The 6000-nt window shown below is 31.7% G+C and overlaps 1 long non-coding RNA gene across 1 annotated transcript; it reads right to left on the reverse strand.

Moving 5' to 3' along the window:
• Nucleotides 1-3120: 3120 nt before the first annotated feature.
• On the reverse strand, nt 3121-4865 carry LOC111711340 (uncharacterized). Its single transcript, XR_002767223.1, has 3 exons — nt 4726-4865; nt 4298-4344; nt 3121-3524 (listed from the first exon to the last, which is right to left on the reverse strand). It is a non-coding gene; the product is annotated as an uncharacterized LOC111711340 (long non-coding RNA).
• Between the last annotated feature and the right edge of the window lie 1135 nt (nt 4866-6000).

Here is a 6000-nt window from a genome sequence, read left to right on the forward strand (position 1 = left end):
CCCTTACATTAGTGTATGTGCATTGTATCCCTTTCTTGAATTTTGTTTTCAATATATAATTGTCAGGTTTAAAGGGAGTGACCGGCAATGTATGGTAGTTGAACTGATAATGTAGTATTGTGGAGAATTTTTCTAGGGATCATTTGAGACCTATGAGAATCGGTTTTTAAATAATATTCAATAACGACGACGAAAAATGTAGTAAAATTCCACAGTAAACTAATTAGTTGTTTAGGAACAGGCTGAGAAAATAAAAATTAACTATAATCATCGAAAATAATCTTATTCAGTCATTGGTTTCTGTAATGCATCATTGTTCACAAACATTTTTTGTAGATTTTCTGGAATTTTTATTGAAAAGACGACATTTGAAGAAATCACCAAACAAATTCATAAAGAATAAGAAATTCAGTAAAATGATGAAAAAGAAATAATTGATCCTACATTGCTTTATTGAGAAAATTTAGATTGAGAAATATGTTTCTAAACATCTAACTAGTTTACAGTCGAATTTTTTTTACATTTTTTGTCGGCGTAATTTATTAATTTTTAAAAAATCGATTCTCGAAACGTAACCATCCAAATGGATGATTTTAAAAGTCGACTTTTCGCCCAAACAAACATATACATCATTAAAATGTTTTACATATCTCAAAAGAATCCTAAAAGTATTCTCCACGGTAAACAAAACAAGATTGGGTTCACACGCTTTGCTAATGGTGGATTTCAAAGTCTATTACAGTCAACGAGACGTCGAGAATACATTGCTACTTTTGCTGAATCAATATGTATTTTTAAGTTTAATGAATGCATTCATGAAAATGTTTAAATTATTTGAGTGCTGACTAAGTATCTACTTGTAAATGCACAATAAATGTATATTCAGTTGAGATTATTATATGAATAGTTTGTTTCAACAAATACTGATCAGAACAAAATTATTAAACATTATAATTTCGATTGGCTCATATTAAATTTTCTTCTTTGATTTGTTTTTAGCTGAACCATCATACATTATTATTTTGTATTTTGTGTTTGAAAATAAATTTTATAATATATATTCTCTGTTCAATTACCATTGCCGGTCACTCCCTTTAATAATGAATAATATCAAATTCCGAGCATCCTTGGAATTTTACACATTTCCTGCTTCCTTAGTTCCTGCCATCGATTAGATTTTACAGTCAAAATGTGAAACAGACATTTCTCATTTTTAACAAGACCTTCATAGCGGTTTTTTGTGTATAGAGTTTACACTGTACAACATGCGTTACTGTATGTACACCTTTCTTTAGCTCTGTAAATGATATTGTTGTTTTGTGATTAAAGACTAAAGGAACTCAGTTTTTCCACAAACTCAAATATTCTAATCCCTATATGTTACATAAAAACACAGCATTTGTAAAATATCCACACGGACACAGGCACTGATTTATTTTTCAAATTTCTTGTAAAACTATTTGCGTTTAAAAACATTTAATACACATATATTGCTCAAATATTGTCTTTCTATTCCACAGTTTTATGTGCCCCACTGTACAAAGATCTATTGTGGTCTATGTTGGTTTGACACAAACTCATTTCCACCTTAGAGAACTAGAGAACTGAAGCATCTTTTAATCATCAATCAGGCAGTATAGAACCAGGCACATTCCAGGCCATTCAGGCAGCAGGGTGGGTGGTCTGAATTTATGCCATATCTAACTCCCTCTTCTTCCTTTCTTCCTTTCTTCCTTCATTCCTTCCTTCCTTCCTTCCTTCCTTTCTTACTTTTTTTCTTTCTTTCTTTCTTTCTTTCTTCCTTCCTTCCTTCCTTTCTTCCTTCCATCCTTTCTCCCTGCTCCAAGGTGAACAAGAAAAGATGACACTTTGATAAAAATTCTCATATAAAAGTTAAATTTTATTTCACGCATCACATAGTTTGTAGATAAGTTTTATGTGAACAACTTTTTGAAGCTAATTATAATTGGTTCAGCTTTTTCTAAAGTCTCATTATTGATGAGGCACCCTGTATCTGTTTATATATATATGTGTATCACTGTATGGTGTAGAGGGGTGTTTTACACTGTATATAATGATCCTATAGGAATGGCGTGATCACGTCTCTTGAACTGAGATATCAACTGAGACCTTGGAACCCTAATAAACCTTGGAACCCTAATAAACCTTGGAACCCTAATAAACCTCGTATTTTGTCTGCTGACATTTTTGACAGATTACAAAATGTCATTTTATGCGATATTATAGAAATTATGCAAATTTTGTAATTTTGTAAAAAGAATAGGCGCAAAATTACAGATTGTAATGATTTTATTTCTCCTATAAAATCTTAATGATTTATATTGAGTTAATTGTAAGCTGCAAATTTCACATTTCACATTAAAAAATTAAACCCTGCGAAAATTGCAAACAAATACATCAAAAGAATGAAACCCTGGATCATAAATGATAGAAAATGTCGTTAATATTTGTTAAATCACAATTTTTTTTTTTCAGTAATAGCAGAGCAGAGAACCATTCAACCCTAGTTAATCGTTTTACAGCTAGATATAAGTCAATTATATATATATATATATACACTTCTCTGATCTTTTAATGATTCTCTTGCTTTCATTGTTTCTCTTTGTGAAGTCGTCAAATAAAAGGAGTAATAAAAAAACTAGGATGTGATGAAAGTTCAAATAAAATGAATTTTTTTCTTTTTAGGCTTCAATATTTCCATTCTTTAATAACAGTTTGCTTTTTAAAAAATTTTTCTTTTTATTATCTAATTAGACATATAAAATTTATATTTCTAACTTTTTATTTTAAACAATATGCGTGCAACGACTTTTTTCCCTTGGGTATTAAAAATAAAAGGTTTTTCTGACTCCCTTCAGTTTAACTTTATTTATGACCAACTTCATGGTTCAATAATCTTTCCATAAAATCGCGAACAACAAATTAACAAAAATTTTATTTATAATAATAAATATATCACAATTCATTGGTAACTATTCATGGCACAGGGTTTAGCTGGAAAGTCTAATTTATAAAAAAAGTCTTTTTCTATTCTAACATTTTTAATTCTTTACAAACTATAAAAAAAGGAAAATTCCTCCGATAAAAATTTAAAATCCCTCCAGCAAGCACTCCTAAAAAAAATATTTTGAAATCTAAATCGCTACAAAAAAAAAATATTTATAAGATTTTTCGAGTCTCTTCAGCAGCAAAATGAATCCCTGGAACAAATGATGAGTTTTCTTCCAAAACCAATGATTTGAAAAAATATATTTTAGACACATCAAATCCCTCTAACAAACTATGATTTAAAAAAATATTTTTCAATATTTCTCCACAAACAATGACTGAATCCCTCCAACAAATAACATGATTGTTTCCTCCGAAACGAGGATTTTTATAAATCCCTCCAACTTGATTAGGATCCCTCCGATAATGATTGTTGAGAGAGGGTTGGATATCCAGCCGTTAGAAGAACCTTGTTGAAATCATATCCAAACATAAGATAGTCTAGTCTGTAGGCTCTGAAAATAAAGATTAAGTTGTTAAAAGAACTGTGAACGTAATTTCAAGAGAGTTAGGTATTTTCCCAAAGACCTTTTCTCAATGGCGACCTCCCAAGTGACAATTTCCCAAGCGGCAACTTCCCAAAGGTTAGGTTAGGCCTGCTGCATTGAGGAAAGACTTGGGAAGTTTACGTTTGGTTTGAAGAATGACCCGATTCACAACAGTATCCTTATATTCTTAATCTCAGCAACAATAAGTGTTGATTTCGATAAAAGAACTTCTTTGTCTCTGTTGCAGGAAATCCGCAATTAGAAATGATCAAACTTGAGAAATAAAAATGAAGACGTCCTGTCCCTTTTAAATGGAATGTCAGTTTACGTCGACATTTGTAATATTGAGTTTCGTTTATTACGATAGTGTTCATTTCATATTTGTTGGACTGCCTCTCAACAATATGCCTCTCAAGTTTAGAGAATATATTTTAGCATCCTTTCATCTAAGTGTAATTAAAACGGCGGCTTGATTATCGGAACAAAAACATGTTATATTTGTAGCACAGTGCGCGCATGTATGGTATGATGCAGTGTGCGCACATTGTATGGTGATCTTAACAATTAGTTACGAGACGATGTGCGCCAAGTCGTTCAACGTATATTTAAACCCATAGATAGATAGATAGATAGATAGATAGATAGATAGATAGATAGATAGATAGATAGATAGATAGATAGATAGATTGATAGATAGATAGATAGATATATATATAGATAGATAGATAGATATAGCTCACCTATAAACCTTTACTAGTAAGTCCCTTGGCACCCCAGAGTATAGTTCCTAAAAGAAACTTTAAAAATAAATGATTTTTTCAGAACGCTTGTCTGAAATCTAATCTAAAGGTTTATTTCAGTACTATAGCTTGGGAACCTAGCTTTGCCTGAAGTTTTCCCGCTAAAAGTTGCTAAACTCAAATTAGAATCTTTAAAACAGACTAAGAACATTCCCTGTCATTGGTTCTAATACGTTTTTAAGTTTTTAAGCCTAAAAACAAAATGCATTCTACAACATTTCCCTTTTACTATCATCTCATTTTACTATGTTAATAACAACTTATTATCTTAATGAATAATGGTTAACATATCGATAGAAATGTGGAGTTAACAAAAAAAAACTTTTTATTTTTTTTTTATTTTTGTTTAGAAGAAATGTTCTTTTTACCTTAAGATATGTTTTATTACGGGATCCACGTTTATGTTCCCAGGGAATAGGAACTTCACTGACCACAAGACAAAACAGGAATAAAAATATTGAATACCATTAAAAAAATATTGGCAAAATTATTACTTTTTCGTGAACAAGAGGGGACCTCCCCTTTATTCTTTACTGCGTGATTTCAACAAGTTCACATCCAGAAATGTTTTTATTTTCACTCTAGAACGAGACTGTAGGCTTAACTTTGAAGAACCCTCCATGCAAAGATGGCAATGACTGATTCACAACGGTACCCTTAAAAGTTTTGTCTGATCAATAATGAATTATACAGATAGCCATGTTAGTTTGTTTTTGAACTGAGTTTTTCCTTTGTGATTTTATTGAAAAAGGGACTTGTGCATTTTATGGGAAACAATGGAGAAAATATCAGAATTATATACTTTTCGTGTCAGAAAATTAACGTTATCTATCTCATTTTTTATCAGATTAAGGTTTCAAGGGTACCGTTGTGAATTGAGCATTGTCATCATTGCACGTAAGATCACTTGAAATTACGCATCTATGCACGAGTTAATATTTGGAGATACCCCTTGTTTTATTATTTCCTGTTTCTGACAGGGAGGGAGGGAGGAGGGAGGGGCCGGGTTAGGGGAGGGTAGGAGGGAGGGAGGAGGGGGGAAGAGGGAGAGAGAGGGGGTCAATCAATTTTATTCCAGGTAGACAGAAACTTAAATACAGCTTTTTAAATCAGGCCCTGAGCTTGGTTTCTAGTATTGTGGATTTGAGATCAATGCCTGATCTCAATATTTTGCAGGTTGATTTATTCCTTCCGGTATCCAGGATACTTGATCTTGATATCCCGGATACAAATTGTACTCTTAGGGGGAAATCGAAATGAAGAGATTAATCCTGAAATCAAAAATACCCAAATGGGATATCAAGATCAAGTATCCTGGATATCAAGATCAAGTATCCGGGATATCAAGATCAAGTATCCGGGATAATGGGTATCCATCACAAACAGTTCCAGCTCTTACCAATAGACTTATCAAATGTGTCGTTTTCTGACTTCAGTTTGGAAACAAATAATACTAATTACGAAATTAACTTTTTCAAGTTATATTTTCTCAAATACTGATCATTTATCTACAGATTCCGTAAACTGTTAACGGTATCAAATAGAAAAGTAGAAATCCTAACAGAATTAGAAATATAATTTTCTTATATTAAATATTATTACTTTTAATGAATGGGCGTGGAGGAGGGGGGGGTTAAAGAGGA

The sequence above is a fragment of the Eurytemora carolleeae genome, unplaced genomic scaffold (genome assembly GCF_000591075.1).
Source record: "Eurytemora carolleeae unplaced genomic scaffold, Eaff_2.0 scaffold1153, whole genome shotgun sequence".
Classification (NCBI taxonomy): Eukaryota; Metazoa; Arthropoda; class Copepoda; order Calanoida; family Temoridae; genus Eurytemora; species Eurytemora carolleeae.